The sequence below is a fragment of the Mobula hypostoma genome, chromosome 13 (genome assembly GCF_963921235.1).
Source record: "Mobula hypostoma chromosome 13, sMobHyp1.1, whole genome shotgun sequence".
Classification (NCBI taxonomy): Eukaryota; Metazoa; Chordata; class Chondrichthyes; order Myliobatiformes; family Myliobatidae; genus Mobula; species Mobula hypostoma.
In genome coordinates, this window is record NC_086109.1 from 73,642,913 (window position 1) to 73,670,807 (window position 27,895).

The 27,895-nt window shown below is 41.3% G+C and overlaps 2 long non-coding RNA genes and 1 pseudogene across 2 annotated transcripts in view; 1 reads left to right on the forward strand and 2 right to left on the reverse strand.

Annotated features, from left to right (window-relative positions):
• LOC134355672 (uncharacterized) overlaps window positions 1-27,895 on the reverse strand; it is a 140,887-nt gene that overhangs the window by 29,925 nt on the left and 83,067 nt on the right. The window lies entirely within an intron of this gene.
• On the forward strand, window positions 3,992-26,768 carry LOC134355671 (uncharacterized). Its single transcript, XR_010020152.1, has 3 exons — window positions 3,992-4,495; window positions 22,729-22,789; window positions 24,810-26,768. It is a non-coding gene; the product is annotated as an uncharacterized LOC134355671 (long non-coding RNA).
• On the reverse strand, window positions 14,320-22,442 carry LOC134355845 (translationally-controlled tumor protein-like; annotated as a pseudogene).

Consider the following 27,895-nt stretch of genomic DNA (forward strand, 5'->3'; position numbering starts at 1 on the left):
CTTATTTTTAACTCAATTTTCGTATCAATGATGAAACTTTAGACATTCCACTTTCTGAATATCCTGCACCACAGTTTCTGACAACTTGAATTAACTTTATGACCCTCTCTAAAGGTTTATGGTTTTCTGTTCTCTTATCTGTCGATAGCCAAATCCGCCCTGTGACCATATCTTCTCTGAAGGACTAGAAATGCAAGAATTTTATGATGGTGTGAATATAGAGGGAGAAGCTATTTTAAAATAATGGTCTCGACTTCAGCAAGGAGAAAAATATTTGCCGTTTAATTTTGAAAATTCTGTCATAATGTTGAAAAGAAAAATACATATTGCTCCAAGTCAGACTTCTTATTAAATTTGTGTGTGTTACCCTGAGATAGTTTCTTCATCCTATGCAGATAAATAATGCTCTCAGGATCAGGATTTTAAAGGCTGACTCTTGAAAGAGCCCTGACATCCTAGAATAAAAGTTTTGCCAACAATATCTTTACTTTTCAGCACAAAAATTCAAAGAAAACATGTGTTGTTCCTAATTTTCCTGTCATAAAACGTTAAACAGAGTGTGATTACAGATTTTACTCTAGAGGACAAATAAAATGTACTAATGCTATCTCTGTATCTTCCTGGAAGGCCACAATCCTGTTGTGGTTTGCAGGCTTGTGTGCCTCAATGACCTGAAGAGTTACGTTGGCTAGAGTCAGTGTTTTATGCTTTGGCTCTTGGCAGGGTCACCCATTCCTAGCAGGTCAAGGGGTAAAGGCCAGACTAAGAGTGGTGCACCGGTCCTCCTGGTTCAGGGCTTCAGCTGATAAGACAACTTTTTTACAGAAACAGCAATGTAGAATCCTTCTGCACCTGAGTGTGATGATATTCCTGAGTCCCCACCTGGGACTTGCATGAATGACAGTAGTGAAAACCAAGAAGAAGCTACTGACATGATGAAGGAATCCCTGAACACCATCAGAGGTGGAGGACCTTCATTGCTGCCCTCAACACCAGTGGCGCAATGGGCAATAACTCTGTATAATAATTGCATATTTCTGGTATGGTTTGTCTCCTTAAAAGAATTAAAAGGGGTACATGTATTTCTCAGCACACTGTCCTGATGTGTATTGTGATATTCGGAGTCATTGTTACAAATCAAAGTGCTGGGTTCAACCTTGACCTCGGGTGCTGTCCATGTGGAGTTTGCACATTCTCTCTGTGGTGGGTTTAGTCTAGGTGCTCTGAGTTCCTCCCACATCCCAAAGATGTGCTAGCTTTAGTGGCCACTTCAAATTGCTCCTACTGTGTAAATCAGTAGCAGAATCTGGGAAGAGCTGATGGGAGTAAGGGAGGCGAAAATGGAATTATTTAGGAGTTTTAGAATGCTGCTTGGTCAGTGTGGACTCAGTGAGCCAAAGGCCTGATTCTATGAGAAACAGGCTCTGTGACCATCCATGTCCATGATAATCATTACGTACCTATATATATAAGACCATTAGATATAGGATCAGAATTAGGCCAGTTGGCCCATCGAGTCTGCTCTGTAATTTCATCATGGCTGATCCATTTTCCCTCTCAACCCCAAGCTCCTGCATTCTCTTCATATCCCTTCATGCAGTGACTAATCAAGAATTTATCAACCTCTGTCTTAAATATACCCAATGACTTGGCCTCCACTGTCGCCTATGGCAATGAATTCCATAGATTCACCATTCTCTGGCTGAAGAAATTCCTCCTTGTCTCTGTTCTAAAAGGATGTCACTCTATTCTGAGGCTGTGTCCTCTGGTCCGGTCTATCAGCAATATACTAATCCCTTTCACCAACACTTTGTCTGTTGCCATCTATGCTTTGCCATCTTCTTTTTTCTTGTACTGTCACCCCTTCTGTTATTTAATCTTTCTGCAATATTTTCACTTTGCTACTTTGATATCCCCTCCTGTCATTGTGTCCTCATTTGAAAGAGCTTCCTATTAACATATTCCAGGTGTGATAAAATATCACTTCACTGAAACGCTAATGTAACCCTCAGCCTCAGCCAGCACGTGTTCGTCTAGGGGAAAACAACTCCTGGCCCCGCCAAAATGAGAAATCTCGTTTGTGTGGATGCTGCGTGATGTGTTGCCCGGTTACAAATCCACAGTGCAAAATATCAAACAGTGCACAATATGCGATTAGGTGATTGAACTTTATAAATCTTAATCTGAATAGAGGGTTAGTAAAGAAAATAAAAAGTAAAAGGGTCCATTTTAAGGAAAAAGTCTATTACGCATCGTTGGAGCTCACTGTTCACTCATTTGTTCCCGTCGACCTCCGAGTGTAGCCAGCCCTCGGACCCTCGCTCCTCAGTCCACTCCGTCCGGTGGTCTTCCAACTCTTCATTCGCATCCTCTCTCTCCACCGCGCCCAGCCGAAAGACCGCAAGTATCCGGCTTCCAGACACACAAGAAAGAACAACATTTCCTCATTGGCTCACCCCTGCATTCCAAAGCCCCGTTATCTCTAGCCGTAACCCAAACATTGCTGCGACAGAGAAGTCATTTCCTTAGCAGTGGAACATTACATAGAAGCCATTACATTAGCCTTAACAGTGAAACCTTACAGCGTGTTACGCTAAGAACATTTCTCATGCCAGAGATGCTGCTTGAGCTGCTGAGTATTTCTACCACTCTGTTTTTATTTTGCTAAACTATGAAGTACACTAGAACACTTAGACTTGAATGTGAAGACAATGTAGGAATACATTTCAGCAAGAAGAATGATCAGACTATCTGCTTACAAATGCTTTTGTGAGTTTTAAGTACCACTGACCAGAATCCTTTAACAAAAGTCACTAAAAAAAACACTGACATTCAGACAAGCTGACAAAAAAAATACTGGACCCAACTGGGGTATACAAAATCATGAAGGGTATAGATAAGGTAAATGCAAGCAGGCTTTTCCCACTGAGGTTGGTGGGACTACCACCAAAGGTCATGGGTTAAGGGTGAAAGGTGAGAAGTTTAAGGGAACATGAGGGGAAACTTCTTCACTCAAAGGGTCGTGAGAGTGTGGAATGAGCTGCCAGCGCAAGTGGAGAATGCTAGCTCGGTTTAATGTTTAAAGACAAGATCGGAGAGGTACATGGATAGTAGGGATATGGAGAACTATGGTCCCGGTGCAAGTTGATGGGAGTAGACAGTTTAAATGGTTTTGGCATGGACTAGATGAGCCGTAGGGCCTGCTTCTGTGCTGTACCTCTCTATGACTCTAATTTCCTTTGATGGCTTAGTGGTATTACAGGTAGGACAACACATCATAAGTCCAGCAATCCAGGTTTGATTCTGACCTCTGATGCTGTCTCTGTAGATTTGCATGCCTTTCCAATGATTTTGTAATCTACCAACAATGAGCTGATTGTCAGGTTAACTGATTACTATAAATTTTCACTCTTGGATTTAAGGGGCGTATCTGAGAGAAAAGCTTACAGGGAAACAAGTAGGATGATGAGATTTTTCTGAGAACTAGTATAGTCTTAATAGGCTGAATGGCCTTCTTCTATATTCTGGATGTGGAGGCATTGCTGACTTACTTACAGGTATGCCATAATATAATCTAACATCCTGCAATTGAGTAATATTAGGAATCAGAGGTGAATATTTTACAATTCCCAGCATTTGCTGTGGAAAAAGAGTTTACATTTCTGTAACATAATTCTTTATTTGAAGTCCATATTCAAAAATATCAGTTTTTCTTTACCATTTAACGGCAACTCCTAACATAATGACCTCACTAAATGAGCAAAATGATCACCAAATATGATTGTTGCACAGAACCGTGTCCATTGGGACATAAGAGATTGTGTTAACAGTCATGGAGATATTTTTGGGATAAAGGAGTCTGTGAACGATTGTATGTGACAAAGGAAGGTGGAATTCACATGAATTCATACAATGAGTTATTCAATTTAAAGTTATTAGCAATAAAAGGACATTTTAAACAGTGTACTAAAACTGGGCTTTCCCCACCTCCTGTGAGTTTTATAAAGTCGCCGTGCACAGTACAATTCATTTAATTTTCACACAAAAGGAGAGAAAGTTCATGAAAAAAGGTATTAAAATTTGACTAATACCACTGATCAACACTGCATCATTCCCTCAAGTACTTCAGAAATAAAATATACAAATGTGGGCAGCGAAAAATCCTCTAAATGACCACCATGATGAATAGTGACACCCTTTCCATGGTGCCAAACCACCAAGAAAGGAAGTCAGTAAATGCTGTAACATGTCTAACCTTTTAACAGTAAGCATGAAACCCAATCTACTTCCACGAATTTGCCTTGCTCTCACTTAGTTTATCTGGCAGGTTGCCAATTTAACCATTAGCGTAAGATCCTCAGAATACAGTCATTAGATGTGGCTGTCAAGTGCACTTCCTCTTTTATTTGTTAGCATTGAAAAGTCTGTAGCAACATCATTTAAAAGCCATGGCTACCTTGAGAGTTTACTCTTCATCATGGAGGAAGCATAATAGGTAAGTGAAGTGAATATATTTGTTCCTTTGTCTTGTAACGTGCCCACCATATTTTGTAGAATTATTTCAGACAATCTCCAACTAGGAAAAAGAAAAGTATACAATTGCATAAGTGATTCTGCAGATGCTGGAGATCCAGAGTAGCACAAACACACGAAATACTGGAGGAACTCGGCAGGTCAGAGAGCATCTATGGAGAGGAATAAACAGATGACGTGGCTGAGGATTTGTCTGTGATCTTATAGAAAGGACGTAGCGTCAAAGCCTTTAGTGTGCATGAACATATGAAAAATTGTATTTCCTTAAGAACTATTTTGATAAAGGAGGGAAAGGACCTTTTATTCATTTGTTCAACTTTGGAACCTGGGCTTCATTGGAAGGCTATCATTTATTTCCCATCCATATTACCATGAAACATAGAAGCAGAATTAGGCCATTCAGACCATCAAGTCTGTTCTACCATTCCATCATGGCTGATGCCGGATCCCACTCAACCCCATATATCTGCATTTTCGCCATATCCTTTCATACCCTGATAGATCAGGAAAGGATTAACTTCTGCCCATATGCACAGACTTGGCCTCCACCACAGTCTCTGGCAGAACACTCCACAGGTTTACTACTCTCTGGCTAAAAAAATTCCTCCTTACCCCTGTTCTAAAGGGTTGCCCCTCAATTTTGAAGCTGTGCCCTCCAGTTCTGGTTACCCCCATCATAGGAAACATCCTCTCCACATCCACCGTATCTAGTCTTTCCAAGAATGGGACCTGCTCTCAGGGCCTCATGACTAGCCACTTTTTGATACCTCAAGGATGTGACCTGGAAGACTAGCACACCTTCAGGGTGCTGGGTTTTTGTGGCTCTGGAACTGGGCTGATTCAAGGCCAGTGCCCCTGACTGAGGTGTTGGGGAGAACACAGAATGTCAGGAGCAGCGGGTTAGCTGACCTGTGTGTCCAGAAACCTGAGCTCTCAGGATGCAGATCTTGGAAAAAGCAACGCAACAGACTATTAACATCATAAATCAGCGAGTTGTTTATTATGTCTCCCCTCTCACTGTGAAATGGGGACATCTCTTTTTCCCTTATTAGGGAGAGAGAGAGCCTGGGGCATGTTGAATTATCGGGTGAACGAATAACCTTTGGGGTACTGCAAGTCTGTGTATTTATTAATGCTTTGCTGCACGCTTGAGTGCTCAGTAGGGGGTGCTGATGCTTTTTTGCTGGTGGGGAGGGGGGTCATTGCCTTGTTGCTGCTTGTGCGTGGGAGTGGGGAGCTTTGGGTTTCTAATGTTTAACTGTCATTCATTCTTTGTGGCACTCCTCTGTTTTCGTGGATGTTTGTGAAGAAGAAGAATTTCAGGTTGTATATTGCATACATTTCTCTGACATTAAATGTACTATTGAACTATTGAAGTGCAGCCTGACCAATACCTTATAAAGGCTCAGTTTTATTTTAACCTTCTGGGAGTCGTGCACAAGGACAAAGTTATGCACATCTGTTGTTTGAAACTTCTCTCCATTTAGATAATTGTCTGCACTATTGTCCCTTTTACCAAAACGCATTATCATAATTTCCCAACACTGTATTCCACCTGCCACATTTTGGCCCATTCTTCAAATTTGTCTAAGTCCTGCTGCAAACATATTGCTTCCTCAGCACCACTTACCCCTCCATGTATCTTCATATGATCTGCAAACTTTTCCACAAAGCCATCAATTCCATTATCTAAATCATTGGTAAACAATGTGAAAAACAGCAGTCCCAATACTGACCCCTGAGGAATACCACTAGTCACTGGCAGCCAACCAGAAAAGCCCCCTTTTATTCCCACTCGCCGCCTCCTACCTGTCAGCCATTTTGCTGTCTATGCCAGTATTTGTCCCGTAACACCATAAGATTTTATCTTTTAAGTAGCCTCATGTGTAGCACCTTATCAAATGCCTCCTGATAATCCAAGTAAGTGACATCCAGTGCCTCTCCTTTGTCCACCCTGCTTGTATTAGATTAGATTAGACTAGATTCAACTTTATTGTCATTGTGCCGAGTACAGATACAAAGCCAATGAAATGCATTTAGCATCTGACCAGAAATGCAAAGAATAGTGTTATTTACAAAATAACTGCGAATAAAAATAGTGCTACAGCACACAAATATAAAAGTACTGAGACAGTACAATACGGATGCAATACTGCTTAGCGCTGTGATGAGAGGTTCAGCAGTGTCACAGCCTCAGGGAAGAAGCTCTTCCTGTGCCTGCTGGTGCGGGAACGGAGGCTCCTGTAGCGCCTACCAGAAGGGAGGAGAGTAAAAAGTCCATGGTTAGGGTGAGATGCATCCTTGATAACACTTTTTGCCCTGCCCAGGCAGCGTTTATGTTAGATGTTCTCAATGGTGGGCAATGGGGTGCTGATAATCCGCTGGGCAGTTTTCACCACATGCTGGAGTGCTTTGTGGTCCGATACGGGACAATTGCCGTACCACACTGAGATGCAGTTGGTGAGTATGCTCTCCATGGTACAGTGGTAAAAGTCCATCAGTATCCTGGGACAGAGGTGAGCTTTCTTCATGCTCCGCAGGAAATAAAGGCGCTGTTACGCCTTTTTGATCAGGATGGAGGAGTTCAGGGACCAGGTGAGATCCTCAGAAATGTGGACACCAAGGAATTTGAAGCTTGATGCACACTCCTCCACTACAGTTCCGTTGATGTAGGTGGGGACGTGAGTGTGACTCCTGGCATGTCTGAAGTTCACAATGATCTCCTTGGTCTTCTGGGTGTTAAGGGCCAAATTGTTATCGGCACACCATGCAGCCAGGTGCTGGACCTCGTCCCTGTAGGCCGTCTCGTCATCCCCTCTGATCAGACCAACCACTGTGGTGTTGTCTGCAAACTTGATTATGGAGATAGAACCGTGTACAGGAATGCAGTCATAGGTGAAAAGGGAGTACAGAAGAGGGCTCAGCACACAGCCTTGAGGCACGCCGGTGTTCAGGGTGAGAGTGGAGGAGGAGAGGTTGTCTAACTTAACTGATTGGGGTCTGTTAGTCAGAAAGTCCAAGGTCCAATTGCAGAAGGATATGGTGATACTAAGCTGGCAAAGTTTGGTGATCAGCTTGGAGGGGATCACAGTATTGAATGCCGAACTAAAGTCAATGAACAGCATTCTGACGTAAGAGTTGGGGCTGTCCAGGTGGGTCAGGGCAGAGTGAAGTGCCGTGGAGATGGCATCCTCTGTTGACCTGTTGGTGTGATAGGCAAATTGATGGGAGTCCAGGATAGTGGGCAGACCAGATTTCAGATGTGATAGAATCAGTCCTTCAAAGCACTTTGCAATGATGGGGGTGAGTGCAACTGGGTGGAAGTCATTCAGGCCCGTGGCAGTGGAATGCTTTGGCACTGGCACGATGGTGGTGATCATGAAGCTTGTGGGAACAACTGCCTGGGCCAGGGACAGATTAAAAATGTCCGTGAAGACCCCGGCCAACTGCCCTGCACAGACTCTGAGCACAGGGCTAGGTGTTCCATCCGGACCAGCTGCCTTCCGTACATTCACCCTGCTCAGGGTGGCGCAAACATCGGAGATGGAAAGTGAGAGAGGCAGTTCACCAGGTGGGAGATCCGCTTTGAGGGTGACCTCCTTGTTCTCTCGGTCAAAGCGAGCGTAGAAGTAATTGAGCTCATCAGGGAGGGGAGCACAGCTGGGAGGGGGCACAGTACTAGGTGGTTTGAAGAAATGACCTGTATGCCATGCCACATGTGCTGGGGTTCCGAGGAGTTGAAATGCTCCTCGATTCTCTGTTTATATGTGTATAGCCTGAGAGATTCCCCTCCTCAGGTTGGCCCTGGCTGAGCTGAAGGCTGAATCTCTGGCTTTGAGCAGGAGGCAAACTTCTCTGTTCATCCATGGTTTCTGATTGGGGAAAACATTTATTTGTCTTTGTGATGCCACTATCTACACACTGTTGATGTGCTCAAGGACAGAGTTGGTATATGAATCACTGTTAACCTGAGAGTCTGTGGTGGCATGGACAGCAAACACGCTCCAGTCTGTGTGCTGGAATTGGTGCTGAAGAGCAGATCTTCAACCAGATCTTAATTACCTCAAAGAACTCCAACAGATTTGTCAGGCAAGATTTCCCTTGATGAAATAATGCTGACATCGTTTGTCTCCAAGTACCTCAAAACCTCATCCTTAATCCTCATCCATGTTGTCCTTGAGAAGTTGGTGGTGATCCACCATGTTGAAACACATAGTTCTTATGGTGAAAGTGTTCCCACAATGCTTATGGGTAGGGAGTTTCAGGATTATAAACAACAATACTGACAAACTTACAATATATCCTCATATCACAGAGATATAAAATTAAGAGAAGCCTGTGGTCGTTAAATGGTAGATCACTCAGTGCAGGAGACCCAGCCCCTGATACTGGTTTTCTTTATAAGTCTTTGTGGTGACAAGGAGACAAAATAGAGAGGATGGTCAAGTGGAGTCACAACAACAGAGAAGTTGAACAATAAAGGGTACATAAGTCACCCGGGCTGGATGAAATCCACCCTAGGGTTCTGAAAGAGATAGTGGTAGAGATTGTGAGGCATAAGTAATGATCTTTCAAAAATCATTGGACACTGGCATGGTGCCAGAGGACTGGAAAATTGCAAATGTCACTCCACTCTTTAAGAAAGGAGCAAGGCAACAGGAAGGAAATTATAGACAAGCTAACCTAACCTCAGTGGTTGGGAAGATGTTGGAATCAATTGTTAAGGATGAGGTTATGGAGGACTTGGTGACACAGGGCAAGATAGGACAAAGTCAGCATGGTTTCATTAAGGGAAGATCTTACCTGACAAACCTGTTGGAATTCTTTGAGGAGATTATACATACTATAGATAAAGAGAATATTGTGAATGTCAAATATTTAAACTTTCAGAAGGCCTTTGACAAGATGCCACACATGAGACTGCTTACCAAGTTAAGAGCCCTTGGCATTATGGTAAAGCTACTGGCATGGTTAGAGCATTGATTGATTGGTAGGAAGCAGCATGTGGGAATAAAGGCAAACAACAGGAATTCTGCAGATGCTGGAAATTCAAACATCAAAGTTGCTGGTGAATGCAGCAGGATTTACCCTTACTCACTCTTCCTTCAGTTAGTCCTGACGAAGGGTCTCAGCCTGAAACGTCGACTGCACCTCTTCCTACAGATGCTGCTTGGCCTGCTGTGTTCACCAGCAACTTTGATATATGTTGTGGGAATAAAGGGATCCTTTTCCGGTTGGCTGAGCGTGAGTAATGGTGTTCCGCAGGGGTCGCTTCTTTTTATGCTATATATTACTGATTTAGTTGATGGAATAGATGGCTTTCTCGCCAAATTTGCAGATGATACGAAGATTGATGGAGGGGCAGGTAGTGTTGAGGAAACAGGTAGACTGCAGAAGGACTTCGATAGATTAGGAGAATGGGCAAGAGAGTAGCAAATGAAGAACGATGTTGGAAAATACATGGCCATGCACTTTGGTAGTAGAAATAAATGTGCAGACTATTTTCTAAAAGGAGAAAATCCAAAACTCTGAGGTGCAAAGGAACTTGGGAGTCCTTGTAGAACACCCAGAATGTTAACTTGCAGTTTGAGTCAGTGATGAGAAAGACAAATGCAATGTTAGCATTCATTCCAAGAGGTCTAAAATACAAAAGCAGAGATACGATGCTGAGGCTTTATAAGGCACTGGTGAGGTCTCACCCTGAGCACTGCAAACAGAAAAGATGTGCTGGCATTGGGTTCAGAACAGGTTCATAAGGATGATTTTGGGAATGAAAGCGTTATCATATGAGGAACGTTTGATACCTCTGGGTCTGTACTTGCTGGAATTTAAAAAGATGAGGGGGGATTTCATTGAAACCTTTCGAATGTTGAAAGGCCTAGACAGAGTAGACCTGGAAAGGATGTTTCCCATGGTGAGGGAGTCTAGGACAAGAGGGCACAGCCTCAGGATAGAAGGACGTCGATTTAAAACAGAGAAGCAAAGGGTGGTGATTTTGTGGAATTTATTACCGCAGGCATCTCTGGAAGTCAAAACGTTGGGTGTATTTAAGGCAGAACTTGATTGGTTCTTGATTGGACATGGCATCAAAGGTTACAGGGAGAAGGCTGGGGAGTGGAGCTGAGGAGGGGGAAATAGGATCAGCCATGATTGAATGGCAGAGCAGACTTGATGGACCAAATAGCCTCATTCTGCACCTATGTCTTATGGTCTTATGGTCTTAAATCCTCATTGAGTTGTCATCGGTGGAAAGGGTGAGCAGTTTCATGTTTCTGGGCATCAGCATCTCAGAGGATCTATCCTGAACCGACCATATTGATGCTATCGTGACAAAGGCAGACTAGAGGCCATACTTCATTAGGAGTTCGAGGAGATTTGAGATGTCAATAAAGACTCTAGTAAATTTCCTCAGACATACCATGGAGAGCCTTATGACTGGTTGCATCACTGTCTGCTATGGGACGCCAATGCACAGGATTGTAAGAGGCTTCAGAAAGTTGTTGACCTTGCTAGCTCCATCATGGACACAAGAGACCCCACGATTGAGGACATCTTCAAGAGGTGTCATCTACGATCAATGCCACCTCAAGAAGGCAGCATCCATCATGGACCCATGCCTTCTCTGGCATGTACTCTTCTCATCAGGGAGTATGTACAGGAACCTGAAGGCTCATACTTAGTGTTTCATGAACAGCTTCTGCCCCTCTGCCAAGAGATTTCTGAATAGTCTATGAACCCATGAACATTACCTTGCTAATCCTCCTTTGCACTATTTATTTATGTATTTTTATTGTTTCTGAGAGTAATTTGTTATGCCTGCACTGCACAGCTGTCACTAAACAACAAGTTTCATAATTAATGTCAGTGACAATAATTCTGATTCTGAGTCTCCAATCAATAGTGACCCTAAGGTTATTGTCGACAGGGATTCAGCAAAGGAAAAGCCATTGATTATCAAAGGTGGTTAAGCCCTTTTTTTTACTGGAGATGGAAATACCTTGCAGTGACTGTTTTGAGAACATCCCCACTTCTGACTTTGGGTTGAAGGAAAGCTCTTGGATGAAGTAGCTGAAGATATCTGGGTCTAGGGCGCTGCCTTGACCGACTCCTGCAGAGATGACCTGGGGCTGAGATGATAGATGGTTAGCAGTCACAACCATCTTCCTTCTATGTGGTTTGACTCCAACATTGATGAGCTTTCTCTTTGATGCCCATTGACCACGCAACCTTTATGCCACACTCAGACAAAGGACGCTTTGATGTAACGGGCAGTCGCTCTCACCTTCTTGCTGGAATTTAACTCCTCGTTCCACTGTTGGAACAAGTCCACCATGCGCTCTAGGACTGAGAGGTCCTGTGGCATTCCTATCTGAACATTTGTGAGTAAGTTATTGGTGAGCAGGAGCTGATTGATAGCAATGGAAAATTCCATCACTCTTCTGCAAGCAGATTGATCATATGGTAATTCGGCAAATTGGATTTCTCCTGCTTTTTTTGTGAAAAAGATCTAGCTGGGTAATTTTTCATGTTGTCAGGTGATACCAATGTTATAATTAGAGGTGCAGCTAGTTCTGGAGTACAGGTCTTCAGTCGTACAGCTGGGATGTTGTCTGTTCCTGCAGCCTTTGCATTGCCCAATGCTCTCGGCCATTTTGTGATATCACATGCAGTATATTGGATTAGCTGGACACTGGTTTCCACCATGGTGGAGATCTCAGGAAGAAGGCAAGGTGGATCAGCTGTTCCGTTCACACCTGCATGCTAGGGCCCACCAAGGTTGATGATGAGATATTCATGAGAACATAAGATATAACAAGTGGGAGCAGGAGTAGTTCATCTGGCCTGTGGAGCCTCCTCCACCATTCAATAATATTGTACCTGAACTGGCTGAGAAATTCAATTCCATCTGCCTGCATTTTCCTCATAACCTTTACCTCATTTGCTGTGCAAAAATATGTTTAACTCTATCTTAAACATATTTAATGCCTCTACTGCCTCCCTGGGCAGAGAGTTCCACAGATTCACTACTCTCAGGGAAAAGTAATTTCTCCTCATCTCCATCCTAAATCCATTCCACCAGATCTTGAAGCTATGTCCCATAGTTCTAATCTCACTTACCAGTGCAAAATTTTTCTGCCCTATCTTATCTACCCCTTTCACAAGCTTCTGTAAGATCCTCTCTCATTCTTCTAATTTCTAGTGATTGCAGTCCCAGGCTGCTCAATCAGTCCCATAGGCTAACCCCCACATGTGCACAATCAACCTGGTGAACTTCCTTTACACTGTCTCCAAAGACAATATATCTTTCCTCAAGTAGGGAGACTAGAACTTATTCATAGAGCCAATTGATTGTACATTACCACCCATGGCTGGATGTGATAGAACCACTGAGCTTTACTTCAATTCTGAAGCAGGAATTACACTCATTTGTTGAGGCAGTTTCCCTGTCGGCCTATTTTTAGTTTACCAAACTGTTCACAAACACTCACAAATAAAAATTCACTGGATAAATGAATTGTGCACTGTTATCTTCAGAATGGGGTATATTTCCCCAAGATGAGTCCGTTAATCTTAACTGAAGTGGCCCTAGGATTTCTCAGCTGTCCTGGATTAAGAAGAACACATACCAGCCACTTAATTCTGGTCATCTTAGGAAGTGAAGAGGTTCAAGGGAAGGCAGCATTGTGTCTGGCAGTGAAGGTTACCTGTTAGCACTCTCTTGCCTTTGATGTGAAGAATGGGCTACGTTTCTGGGCCTGGGTGCATCTGTAAATGATATCATAGCTTCATACACTGCTGTTGGAGTATTTTTATCTTCTCTTACAAACTCTTCGAAAATCAATGAGCAGGAGCTGTGAAAACACCTTTGGTTTCTGTGATGCTTTTCTGAACATACTCTCTCATTTCTGAAATCTGGGTTTGACTCCTATCCTGGTGGGATCAAAAACCCTTGTCACTGAAGACACTACTGAAAATACAACTAGAAATAATGTTGGGCAGATTATCTTCAATACTAGTGTCTGTGAGTCCACAATTTAAACTGGCTACCAAAATAGCACTTCCCTCCAAAGGTTGCCAACAATCCCAGTATGTTCTGGTGCCCTTAAAATTTCAGAGGAGATTCCAGAATAAGCAGTTTATGCAGGAAAATCAGAGGAATAGTAGCAATTCTGTGTTTCAGCTTTCTTTGAATGTTAACTTAGGAAGTATAAAAGGTGTGAAGAAAAAATGTTTAACATTTTAACATTTAATCTAATCAGGTAAAGAAGATCCTGGTACCTTTCCAGCTCCTGTAGAAAGACAATCTACCTTGAAAATAGATCAAAATAAAGGAAAACTACTGTTGAAATAAGGTCTAAATTGTAATTTTTCTTGTAGTTTAACATTCTTTATGCTCGCTTACATGTTTATATAATCACCTGCTTGTTCTTAAATGCTCAGCTGGTTTTCATTAATTTGTAGTATTGCTGGTTCTTTTTCTTTTGTAGTTTATTTGTTTGTAAGGCGCAGGTTCACAGCAGCATAAATCAAGCTGTTCTTGTTGTCTCATAGGCTGTTCTTATCAAAAGGATACCCTGATCTGTCCAGTTTGAGCCTGTTTTCAGTATAAAGATAGACTATCAGGCAAGATTATTTGTTCTTTCTTTTCTTCTAACTTACAATAGAGCAAGTTGGTTACAGTTAGAGTTAGCTACCTCCACCTGTGCTTTACTGTTGTATTTTTTGTTATGAACATCAAATACAATTGCTATAAACACAAAATTTTCACCCCATTTTTTTTCAGTGATACCAGTTCCAAGTTTATTGCAGGTAATATGAACATTAAGTCATTGTGACTGACAAATTCAACATGATGAGTTGCAGGCAAATTTAGCATTTTTCAATTTCCAAACCATCCTTGAAGAAAACCATATATGGAGTACATTCAGAACGGTAATTTAGTAATCCAACCATTCCACCGATATCCATACTCTCACCTATGTAAAACTTATAGTCTGCAAAGTTTTTTAAAATATCTGCAACTACACCCTTAGCACTGTCAGTAAAATTTTCCAATGCTTCTGGGTTTTCTTTTTGAATTCTTTCTTTCAGGCGTTTCATGTACTCCTTTATGGAATTTCTGCAATCATTTTTGCTGAAATAATTGATATTCCACATATTGATTGGGACTCCCATACTGTTAAAGGTCTAGACAGGTTAGAGTTTGTAAAATGTGTTCAGGAAAGTTTCCTAAATTAATATTTAGAGGTACCAACTGGAGAGGATGCAATATTAGATCTCCTATTAGGAAACGAGTTAGGACAGGTGACAGAAGTGTGTGTAGGGGAACACTTTGGATCCAGTGATCATAACACCATTAGTTTCAACTTGATCATGGATAAAGATAGATCTGGTCCTTGGGTTGAGGTTCTAAACTGGAAAAAGACCAAATTTGAAGAAATGAGAAAGGATCTAAAAAGTGTGAATTGGGACAGGTTGTTCTCCGGCAAGGATGTGATTGGTAAGTGGGGGGCCTTCAAAGGAGAAATTTTGAGAGTGCAGAGTTTGTATGTTCCTGTCAGGATTAAAGGCAAAGTGAGTAAGAATAAGGAACCTTGGTTCTCAGGGGATATTGGAACTCTGATAAAGAAGAAGAGAGAGATATATGACAAGTATAGGAAACGGAGCAAATAAGGTGCATGAGGAGTATAAAAGTGCAAAAAAATACTTACGAAAGAAATCAGGAGGGCTAAAAGAAGACATGAAGTTGCTTTGGCAGTTATGGTGAAGGATAATCCAAAGAGCTTCTACAGGTATATTAAGAGCAAAAGAATAGTAAGGGATAAAATTGATCCTCTTGAAGATCAGAGTGGTTGGCTATGTATGGAACCAAAAGAAATGGGGGAGATCTTAAGTGGGTTTTTTGCATCTGTATTTACTAAGGAAACTGGCATGGAGTCAATGGAAATAAGGCAAACAAGTAGTAAGATCATGGAACCTATACAAATTGAAGAGGAGGAGGTGCTTGCTATCTTGAGGCAAATAAGAGTGGATAAATCCCCAGGACCTGATAGGGTATTCCCTTGGACCTTGAACGAGATTAGTGTTGAAATTTCAGGGGCCCTGACAGATATACTTAAAATGTCGGTATCTACTGGCGAGAGGCCGGAGGATTGGAGGATAGCTCATGTTGTTCCATTGTTTAAAAAAGGCTCTAAAAGTAATCCGGGAAATTATAGGCCAGAAAGTTTGATGTCAGTAGTAGGTAAATTATTGGAAGGAGTACCAAGAGATAGGATCTACAAGTATTTGGATAGACAGGGACTTATTAGGGAGAGTCAACATGGCTTTGTGCGTGGTAGGTCATGTTTAACAAATCTATTAGAGTTTTTCGAGGAGGTTACCAGGAAAGTGGATGAAGGGAAGGCAGTAGATGTTGTCTACATGGACTTCAGTAAGGCCTTTGACAAGGTCCCACATGGGAGGTTAGTTAGGAAGATTTAGTCGCTAGGTGTACATGGAGAGGTAGTAAATTGAATTAGACATTGGCTCAATGGAAGAAGCCAGAGAGTTGTAGTGGAGGATTGCTTCTTTGAGTGGAGGCCTGTGGCTAGTGGTGCGCCACAGGGATCAGTGTTGGGTCCATTGTTATTTGTCATCTATATCAATGATCTGGATGATAATGTGGTAAATTGGATAAGCAAATTTGCTGATGATACAAAGATTGGAGGTGTAGTGGACAGTGAGGAAGGTTCTCAAAGCTTGCAGAGGGATTTGGACCAGCTGGAAAAATGGGCTGAAAAATAGCAGATGGAGTTTAATACAGACAAGTGTGAGGTATTGCACTTTGGAAGGACAAACCAAGGTAGAACATACAAGGTAAATGGTAGGGCACTGAGGAGTGCAGTAGAACGGAGGGATCTGGGAATACAGGTACAAAATTCCCTAAAAGTGGCGTTAAAAGTAGATAAGGTTGTAAAGAGAACTTTCGGTACATTGGCCTTTATAAATCAAAGTATTGAGTATAAGAGTTGGAATGTTGTGGTGAGGTTGTATAAGGCATTGATGAGGCCGAATTTGGAGTATTATGTGCAGTTTTGGTCACCAAATTACAGGGAGGATATTAATAAGGTAGAAAGAGTGCAGAGAAGGTTTACAAGGATGTTGCCAGGACTTGAGAAACTGAGTTACAGAGAAGGTTGAATAGGTTGGGACTTTATTCCCTGGAGCGTAGAAGAATGAGGGGAGATTTGATAGAGGTATATAAAATTATGATGGGTATAGATAGGGTGAATGCAAGCAGGCTTTTTTTCCACTGAGGCTAGGGGAGAAAAAAAAACAGAGGACATGGATTAAGGGTGAAGGGGTAAAAGTTTAAAGGGAACATTAGGGGGTAGGCTTCTTCACACAGAGAGTGGTGGGAGTGTGGAATGAGCTGCCAGATGAAGTGGTAAATGTGGGCTTACTTTTAACATTTAAGAAAAACTTGGACAGGTACGTGGATGAGAGGTGTATGGAGGGATATGGTCCAGGTACAGGTCAGTGGGACTAGGCAGAAGAATGGCTGGGCACAACCTAGAGGGGCCAAAAGGCCTGTTTCTGTGCTGTAATGTTCTATGGTTCTATGGTTCTAAGTTTCTCTGAGATGGTGATTCAAGATAATGTCAACTCCACTAATCGTTAGTATATCAGACAGCCCAGCAGGACGTTCTTGGGAAGCATTGCCACCAATTAACAAGTCATTAATCCCTCCTTCTGTTCTGCGAAAATACTTCCCCTCCACCTCGTAACTGATACCCTTTGGGCCTTCCTTGATCTAATAGATGTCAGAGAACATCTCATCTCCTGAAACGATACACCTAAAGAGCCTCGTGACAATGGAAGGACACACCCAACGGCCCCACAACCCTGACCGAGAAAAGCTTCACCCAATTCTTGACGCCTGAAAAACCATCTTGACCATATAGTCTCCAGCCTCAACACCACAAAACTGCTAGAAATCTGACACACAGAGAAATAAATGTTGAAAATATTCAACGGGTCGAGCAGCATCTGTGGAAAGGAAGTTAACATCTTGGATCAGAGACCCTTCACTGAAAGTCATGCAGAGTTTTCAGCCTGGAACATTAACTCTGTTTCACTTTCCAAAGGTGATGCCCGACCTGCAGAGTGTTTCCAGCATTTGCTAATTTCATTATTGAAGATGGTGCACCATTTGACCTACAGAAAGGGCAGTGCTGAGTTATGGGCAAGGCTATTGAAATAGGTATTTTAGGGGAGATGAAACTGCCAGGAATGGGTTTGGAAAAATTCACTGCAACTGTGACATGGGCTCTTCTATATTATGGATAAATTATTACAGCAGGATAACTCAACAGGTAGCTGCAGCGTGACTTAAAATATTCTTGCACTTTCTTGCACCAACAATTTAAAGCCAGAGTGACTGTTCGATTATCTCTGTCAACAAAACGTGTCACAGGCAGCATGCTTCTAAATCAGGGGCTCCCAACCTGGTGACCATGGACCCCTCGGTTAATGGTAGTGGTCTACGGCATAAAAAATGTTGGGAACCCCCCCGCTCTAAATGCACACCAGTTTGGATGAAAACTTGCATCTCAAAAAGACAGAGGAAGACAGCAGTATCATGTTGGTGTTAAGCAGATCCCACTGTGTTCAGCTCAATACCGAGATGTTGTACTCGATTAGGAGGCCTTGTGAAAACCTCAAAAATTTGTGGTTATTATCAAAATTGCAACAAAGCATGCAGCAGCCAGCAGGGGCAACACTTTTCAAATCACATGACCCAGTTTAACATTGTGTTTTTTTGAAATAATGATGAGGGTAGCTTTGACACAAAGAATGTGGATTAGATAAAATGAGAAGGTTAAAAATGTAAAAAACATCAGGACTATTACGGAGGAACTGACTGTTCAATTGCCTGACTTTTATTTCACTCTGGTGAGGAAAGTCCATCTGTAAAACGTTTTTAGAAGAGATCGCTTATTTTCATTTTCAATCTTCAGTGTTCAAAGTTTAAAGTAAATTTATTATTGAAATATGTATATGTCACCATATACTACCCTGAGGCATTCAGAGAAATACAGCAGAATCAATGAAAAATTATACTCAAAGACTGACACAACCCGTGCAAAAAAAAACTGCGCAATTAAAAAAAAATAATTAATTAACAATACTGAGATCGAGTTGTAGAGTCCTTGAACGTGAATGTGCCTGCTCTGACAATCAATCATAACTGATTTATTTTCCAACCCCATTCTCCAGACTTCTTCCTGTAACCTTTAACAAAATCAAGAGGCTGTCAATTTCTGCTTTAAATACACCCAGTGATGGCATCCATAGCCCAAATTCCATAGATGCACCATTCTCTGGCTGAAGAAGTTGTCCTTCATCCCAGTTTTAAAGGGACATCCTTTTACTCTGTGCCCTCACACTCTAAATTCTCCTACTGATGGACTAATAGTCTTTCTGACTAATAGATAGGATACCAGCCAAATAGATAGGCCTTCAAGTAGTGAATTGTACCTTCAAATCATCCTCTCCTTCAGCATCCCTTCCCTGTTTTTCTTATCCTGATCTGAGCTCATCATATGGTGTCTTTCTCAAGGCTCTGAGACCCTTAAGAACTAGGAGGTTATATCTCTGTAACCACCTACCATGTGAAGTGCAGATATTTTCCAAAGTGATTCAGTGAGGAGGACATCTAATTTATCACAAAAGGCATTGTGAAGTAGCAAGTGTCCATGATAAATTCTGCTGCAAATTCGTTAAGTAAGAGCCCATAGACTGTGGGTGACAAAATCAAAGCTGAGTAATGGAAAATTATTTCTTCTAAAACTGATTCAAATAGTATTACTGTAACCAACTATGTGTACCAGAAAGGCACCCACTTAGCACAACGTGGGTGAACTTTGGTCTAATGTGATCTTTTGACTACGAGTGATGATGAAGAGCTGAGCCAAGAGACAGTGTTACTTCATTCCTATAACATGGGACACTGCACTGTCAGAACAGCAATTCTGTACTCTCAAATGTATGAGAAAGTTCTAAAGGCATCATTTGAAGAGGGGCAGGGAAGGTCCCTTATCCCCTAATCAATGTTCACCTCATAATGAAACAGATTATCTGATCAATGTTCTCCATTTTTGAGACGCTATATTCTACAAAATTCATCCTATGCTCCAGGTTGATGCAATACTGGTCTTCATAACTGAATAGTTAAACTTACAAACTCAGGTTTTCTACATTCTGAACAACTTTCTGTCATAGTTCAGTTCTTTCCACTAAGAATTTCTTTTTGAATCAAGGAATCGGGGACTTCCTTTCAATATTTTAGCTTATAATTAATTTAATCCAATCACTAAACGTAGTCATGCAAAACAGTAATAGGCTTTGCATTCTAGTTTTAAGTAACTGCTTATAAAACAAAGATCCTACTTTTGCTATACAAAATTCTACCTTCATTTGATTATGCTACATAATTTTAAACCTTGTTTTATTATTTAGAAGATAATACAGAATTTAAGTTTTGAAGTTTGAGAGGTTGGTCGTGACTAGACCGAACTCCTGCCTCAGCAAGGACCTGGACCCATTGCATTTTGCCTATCGTCACAATAGGCCAACGGCAAATGCAATCTCAATGGCTCCTCACATGGCTTTAGACCACCTGGACAACACAAACACCTATGTCAGGATGCTGTTCATCGACTATAGCTCAGAATTTAACACCATCATTCCCACAATCCAGATTGAGAAGTTGCAGAACCTGGGTCTCTGTACCTCCCTCTGCAATTGGATCCTCAACTTCCTAACTGGAAGACCACAATCTGTGTGGATTGGTGATAATGTCTTCTCCTCGCTGATGATCAACACTGGTGCACCTCAGGGGTGTGTGCTTAGCCCACTGCTCTACTCTTTATATACCCATGACTGTGTGGCTAGGCATAGGTCAAATACCATCTATAAATTTGCTGATGATACAACCATTGTTGGTAGAATCTCAGATGGTGACAACAGGGCGTACAGGAGCGAGATATGCCAACTAGTGGAGTGCTGCCACAGCAACAACCTGGCACTCAGTGTCAGGAAGATGAAAGAGTCAATTGTGTACTTCAGGAAGAGTAAGATGAAGGAACACATAGAGGGATCAGAAGTGGAGGGAGTGAGCAGTTTCAAGTTCCTGGGTGTCAAGATCTCTGAGGATCTAACCTGGTCCCAACATATCAATGTAGTTATAAAGAAGGCAAGACAGTGGCTATACTTCATTAGGAGTTTAAAGAGATTCGGCATGTCAACAAATACACTCAAAAACTTCCATAGATGTACCATGGAGAACATTTTGACAGGCTGTATCACTGTCTGCTATGGAGTGGGGGGGGGGCGCTGCTATTGCACAGGACTGAAAGAAGCTGCAAAAGGTTATAAATTTAGTCAGCTCCATCTTGGGTACTAGCCTAGAAAATACCCAAGACATCTTCAAGGAGTGGTGTCTCAGAAAGGCAGCATCCATTATTAAGGACCTCCAGAACCCAGGGCATGCCCTTTTCTCACTGTTACCATCAGGTAGGAGGTACAGAAGCCTGAAGGCACACACTCAGCGATTCAGGAACAGCTTCTTCCCCTCTGCCATCCGATTCCTAAATGGACATTGAACCCTTGGACACTACCTCACTTTTTAAATATCTAACTGTTTTTCATCTATTCAATATACGTATACTGTAATTGTTTTACTTATTTATTTATTATTATTATTTTATTTTGTTTTTTTCTTCCATATTATGTATTGCATTGAACTGCTGCTGCTAAGTTAACAAATTTCACGAAACATGCCAGTGATAATAGACCTGATTTTGATCCTGAAGTAAAACAGGACAGAGGAATGAATATAGGTGATAACTCTGAATGGAGCACTGTTAATGTAAACTTCCTAGCAAGTGGGTATCCTCTTGTTTGTCTCTCCCCAGTGATTTCCTGAGCCTACCCCAAGGACCTCTGAGTACTTTTGCCAAGCACAATGGTGCTAATTTCATGTTCATGTGAGTCCACAAGTACAAAAAAGCTACCACTTAGGCAAATACTGAAACCAATCAGTTTAGGCAGGGAAAGAATTAATAAGTAGTTGTTTCTTATAAGGAACAATTCCACATCCCTATTTAAATTGATTTACCTAAAGAAAATACACATTGCATTAAAGTGGAAACAGCTGGTTAGGAATTGAATATTGTCAACTTGGTCCCCCTTCATCATCCTGGTAAATAGTCAATTTTAGTGATTGGGGCAATAAACTTAAGGGATACAATCTGAACAAATTTTGTGTGATTTTTCCATGCTCGTGCCAACATGGAATAAAAATCTATGGTGTGAAAGTTCAAAGATGCGCCTCCACTTTCTTCTGGTCGTACCATATGAGCATTGGTGCTTTCTGGAGGGAATGTGATTATTATGGCTTCCAGGGCATATAAACTCATTACGAAAAATGGGACTGCACAATTCCTCCTGCATTCAGATCAGCTCATCCTCATCAGACACATGTAATGACATTGCTTCTATTGCCATGTTCTGAGGAGCAGCTGTCATTCCCAACACATTTGCCCAGTGATGGAGGTTAAAGAAGGTCTTCTTGAACAGGTCCCAGCTTGGAACTGTGAACTCAACTCAAAGAAGTCCCCTTTAATTTATATATTCAGTTGCTCTTTTTTGGCTCCTCTAGCCAGCTTCACAATAGAAAGCCAATCCACCACTCCACCAGCTCAAAAAATTTACCCAATCCAAAGCCGGCCACTGATCTCCTGTCTTCTGGCCTCAATTACGGCTACTGACAACTCCATCCCATGCTCTTTGACAACATCTAGAGTCCTCCAGATTATCATGTTTGACCCCAAATTCTGATCACTGTCCACACCCCCAATCATCACCAAACCCTTGCACTAACTTTTCCACTTCAGGTGCAATACCATCCACACCCAGACCCAGCTTTTCTGCCAAGAGCTGATCATGACCTTAGATCTTCCCACTTTGTGGCATTTTGTCTGCTGTGGAACAGTATATGAAAGAAAGGCCTTACCCTTGTGAGGACCATTTCAAAAGCCCCAATACTCTGGGCCTAGGATTCATCTGGACTTTTGCAATTAAAATGCTTGCTAATATGTCATAAATATAAGTTATGTGAACTTATCCATGGTGTTTTCTATTATTCAGCATGAAGTCACCTCTGATAAGCAAACTCTTGTTTCCAACCGGAGAGTTCAAATTTAAGCAGGTAAATGTATTCAATGCAGCAGCCTGGTTTAAGTTTATTGAATCCATCAAATACCCCCTTGTAATTCTGCACTTTTGAGTATAGTTGAAGCCAAGCTCTTAGAGTAGGCCTCAAAACCAACCAGTTTAGTCCACAACAAGGAGCAGCAAAGATCAATATCAGAGTCAAAATTATATACAAACAATTATTCCTGCTCAGGTTTTCAGTACTGTGACTTTTGCAATAAAATTCAACACAAAGTTGGTTCTCTGCAGTATGGACTTGATGGCTGAATTTCTCCTTCAGTGCTATTAGGAACTACAGAATGAGAGGGAGAGGACTTTTCCCAGTTAATGCTTTTAATCCCAATTCTGCTGCTGAATTTCCCATCCAGAATATTGTTTCTCTTCCACTTACTCATTCCAGGCGTCTCCCTCAATCCAGACTCTGTAAAGATGAGGTGATGCAAAACTCTCCCACCTCAGTTCTAAACGCACTGAGTTCTATTTATTCTTCCCAGTGGTGTGCACTGATCTGCACTGACAAACCTCAGATTTAAACTCTAAACTCAAAGATTCTGCAGTAGCTGAAAATCCAGAGCAACACATACAAAATGCTGGAGGAACTCAGCAGTTTAGCAGCATCTGTGGAGAAGAACAAATAGTCAACGTTCCGGGCTGAGACCCTCCATTGGAATTGGAAAAGAAGAGGAAGAAGCCAGAATAAAAAGATGGAGGTGTGGTGGGAGAGGGGAAGGAGTACACGCTGGCAGGTGACAGGCAAGACTGGATGGCGGGGAAGTATGGTGATGAAGTGAGAAGCTGGGAGGTGATAGGTGGAAGAAGCGAAGAGCTGAATGAAGAAGAAGAAAGCTGGTAGGAGAGGAGAGTGGATGATGGAAACAAGGGAAGGAGGAGGTGCACCAGTGGGAGGTCATAAGAGGGTGAGTAGAAGAGAGGGGGTGAAAGGGGAGCCAGAATGGGGAATGTGTAAAAAATATTACCAGAAGTTAGAGAAAGTCTCCTCTTTTTCTTTAGAATCTCCTCTTTGCTTTTCCTATACCTCAATCCTGCAAAGTATTCAATAACACCAACATGATCATCTTTGAACTTAAATGCTCTACTATTGGCAGTTATTTTCATCTTTTCCTTCGGATAGTGAATGAGGCCATTTGGCTCATCAAGTCCATACCTGTGCTCAGACCATTCCCATCAGTCCCAATGCCCCGTTTACTCCCCCTTGCCCTCTTCTCTCTCACTAATGCCCCATTAACTCTCAGTCCTTGTTCAACTGTCAATAGCCCTTTAACCTACCAGCTTCAGGATATGACAGGAGGAAGCCCATGCAGTAACAGGGATAATGTGTGTACAACACATGCACATCACTAGAAATCAGTATCAAACCCAGGTTGCTGGAGTTACAGAGCGGAAGCGCTAACTGCTTCCTCATGAGATTCAACATTCTGGAATTTCCCATCACCACCAGCACCAAACTTTTCTTTCCTTGTTAAAGATGTCCCTTAAATCTGTTTGTTTGCTCAGATTTTTATTTGTCAATCAAAAATCTCCCAGTGTGTATCGGCACCATTTTTTTTAGACTACCCTCTGGTGGAGCAGATGCCCAACTCAGAGTCTCTGGCCCATGATAATCAAAGCAGAGGAAAAGCATCCGGTGAGGAACTGGGAATTGGGAGTCTGCACTGGGAACACGCTGAACCTTCAGTATTCCTGCTCAATTGTCTTTGCCCAGCTGTAACAAAATCTGCAGCTCCCACATTGGGACCTGCCACCTCTGAACCACACAACTGGAGCAAGGGCAGCTCATCCTTGATCTGAAGGACTGTCTAAACAAATCTGACTATTGTACTCCTCTGTCTGTATTTGTTCCTGATGTGGAGCATTTCCTGGGTACATTTTATTCAAGATTATTCAACGGTATTTGTTCTGTTAATCTTTCATTCGCTCATAGTATATAATGATTACCTTTAAATAACAATGGAAACTAATCCTCAATTTGTCCTTACTTCCTTTTCTTACCACAGGACATGTGACCCACCTGTGCAAAATGCAAGATACAGGAAACCTGCATACTGGTCTTGAATAGGAGCCAGCTCGGAAGTTAATGATGGTGGCTACTTGCCAGAATATAACAATAGGAACATTACTAAAGATGTTTGTGCATTGGAAAATCTCAAACCACAGAAGCTGAATAGCAACAAACATTATCAACCCAAGAGGTCCTCATGTAGCAGTAACTATAAAGCATCATTGCATGGTTCTGTTCTCTATTCAGTTCCTCATCATCCTTCTGCAGGGAAGTTAAAGTGTTAATCAACTTTTATTAAATCAAATTGGTTCAAATTCACATTCAGTTGTAAAGAATATGCATATTTGAAAATGTTGTTGTCAATCCTACCATACAATTCCAGTGTTACATTGTCTGAGAGGTCAATGCACCTGAACAATCTAATTAAAGGTGCTTTTCTGTTGAGTAATATTGGGCAAAAACAAGTACGTAGTTTCTCTGAGGTAGTATTGGGTTAAGATTCAAGATTGCATAGTCATTTCCAGTGCAAAAGTGTAAAGCAGACCAAAATAATTGTTACTCCGGATCCAATGCAGCACAATAAATATAAATACATAAAATGGCTTATACACATAGTTTGTATATACATAAGGTGATGCTAGGTACTGGATGTCTGTTAAAAAAAAGGTGACTGACAAGAAATGATTAAGAAGTCCTGGTAGGAGATGTGGAGGGGTGTGTTAGTGGGTGGAGGTGTTGATCAGTCTTACAGCTTGGGGAAAGTAACTGCTTTTGAGTCTGATAGTCCAATACTTGAGATTTAAATCTTCAACAACTGGGACTCAACCAAAATATCGATTTGATTATGTTAACTGTGCAATACAGAGAATTTAAAAATGTCATTAATTCTCTGTATCAGGCAATGATTATATTAAAGAAGTATTTCACATAAAATGTTGACAGAGATAGTAGCACCCAAATTAGGACATGTGCTCAATTATTAATGTGCTGGTGAATAAACAAGGAACACATACGCTTGACAGAACAAATACTACAAATCTCACGTGGAATAACAGAGAAACAGATTTTAACCTGAGCGTTCCATGTTGTGAACTCACGTTCCCAAGACATTTCTTAGTTGATTGTCTGCACAGTTGCACCCTATTGAAGTGCCTTCTATTGTTTGGTTTGGAGGTGGTAAATCTTAGAAGCCACAGAAATTTAGCTCCTGGAATGACAGACACTGTTAGAGCCTAATCCATCAACATATGAATACTGCCTGCAGTGCGGAGAAAATAGATCACGAAAATGGGAGGTTCACTGTTGTCAGAAATATTCACAGAGAATGTCTGTTTTTGTTTATCTAATTTGTTCTGAAAAGTCAGCATAAACTTTTCTGGCTCCAGGAGAGAAGGAAAAGAAAGATAATTTAAAAGCAGAGAAGATGAATATTAGTCTCACAAATTAATATTGCTAATAACTTCATTGGGCTGATGCACTAGTGGATTTGTCAACCTGCTGTCTAATTTCCATCTCTAAGATTTAGATCCATTACCTAAATTAGCACTTCGGTGTGCTGGTGAAGAAGTACTGCATTAGTAGAGGTATTGCTTTTCAGATAAGATGTAAAGCCAAGAAACTTATTTCCAATAAAATGAATGCTAAGGACCTGACCACATAATTTGTAGTCCCAGAGTTACCATTTATCCCGAGTCAATCTCACTGATGTAGATTGGAGTAGAACTACAAATTTGGTCACTGGTGCAAGAGCATTGCTGCAAGAGGCTTTACTCTACTTCTGAAATTTAGTTCTATTGACATCAATTTTTAGCATAAGTGATCAAGAAATTCTGCTCCTATTATCTGCTCACCCATCTGTTTTACTTGTGGTGTTTTGCTGTTTGTAAGTTGGCTGGTCTATTTGGCTACATGACTGTAGAGTTTTTACTTCAAAACCACTTCATTTTGGAAAATATAAAAGATACAATAAAATAAAAAATAAATATTTTTAGTCTACTTGTTAATTTAATTTTTTCAGTAAATATAGTGTCATAGCATACTATGCCATTTTAGGAAAGACTACATTGACAGAAGAGAAAGGGTAAGTGCCTTTATCTATCATTAAATGATACAATAACAAAATGGTTACAGATGTCCACTTTGAAACTTGTAATCTCATTCATATTATTTTGTTGTGGGAGTGTAATCCTGCAGCTATGACCAGGCTGAGGTACTGACCTCACCCTTGACTTGACATCCTTTGGCAATGCACCCTGGCAAAGGCTTCCTTCTCAGTTTAACAGTGCCAATGGACGCACTTCTCTAACGTAATAAACTGATGTACCAGTTGTACTTTTCATCTGGCTCCGCATCTTTATGCCAGACTGAACTGGATGAAGATCATAAAAAGTTACTTCAAAATTCCTGAAGTTAATAAACCTAGTTAAAATTTCATTGCACTTCTGCCTGTTAAAACATTACTATGATGTGATATTTTTTAAATATTAAAAAAATCAGGTACAGTACATTTTCAATTTTGTATAAATAGGGTAGTTATTTACCACCAATGGAGATAACTTCATTCAACTTCACTTGCCCCATCACTGAACCGCTCCCACAACTTGTGGACTCACTTTCAAAAACTCTTCATCTCATATTCTTGCTATTTATTGCTTATTTATTTATTTATGATTATTACTTCTTTTTCTCTCTTGGTATATCTTGTTGTCATTTGCACATTGGTTGTTTATCCATCCTGTTAGGTGCCACATTTCACTGATTCCATTATGGCTCTTAGCTTTTCTGAGAATGCCAGCAAGAAAATGAATCACAGGGTTGTATATGGTGATGTACATGTACTTAGACCTCAAGACCATAAGACATAGGAGCAGAATTAGGCCATTCAGCCCATCGAGTCTGCTCCGCCATTCCATCATGGCTGATCCTGAATGCCACTCAATCCCATACACCTGCTTTCTCGCCAAATCCTTTGACGCCCTGACCGATTAGGAAATGATCAACTTCCGCCTTAAATATACCCAAGGACTTGGCCTCCACCGCAGCCTATGGCAGAACATTCCACAGATTCACTAAAAAAATCCT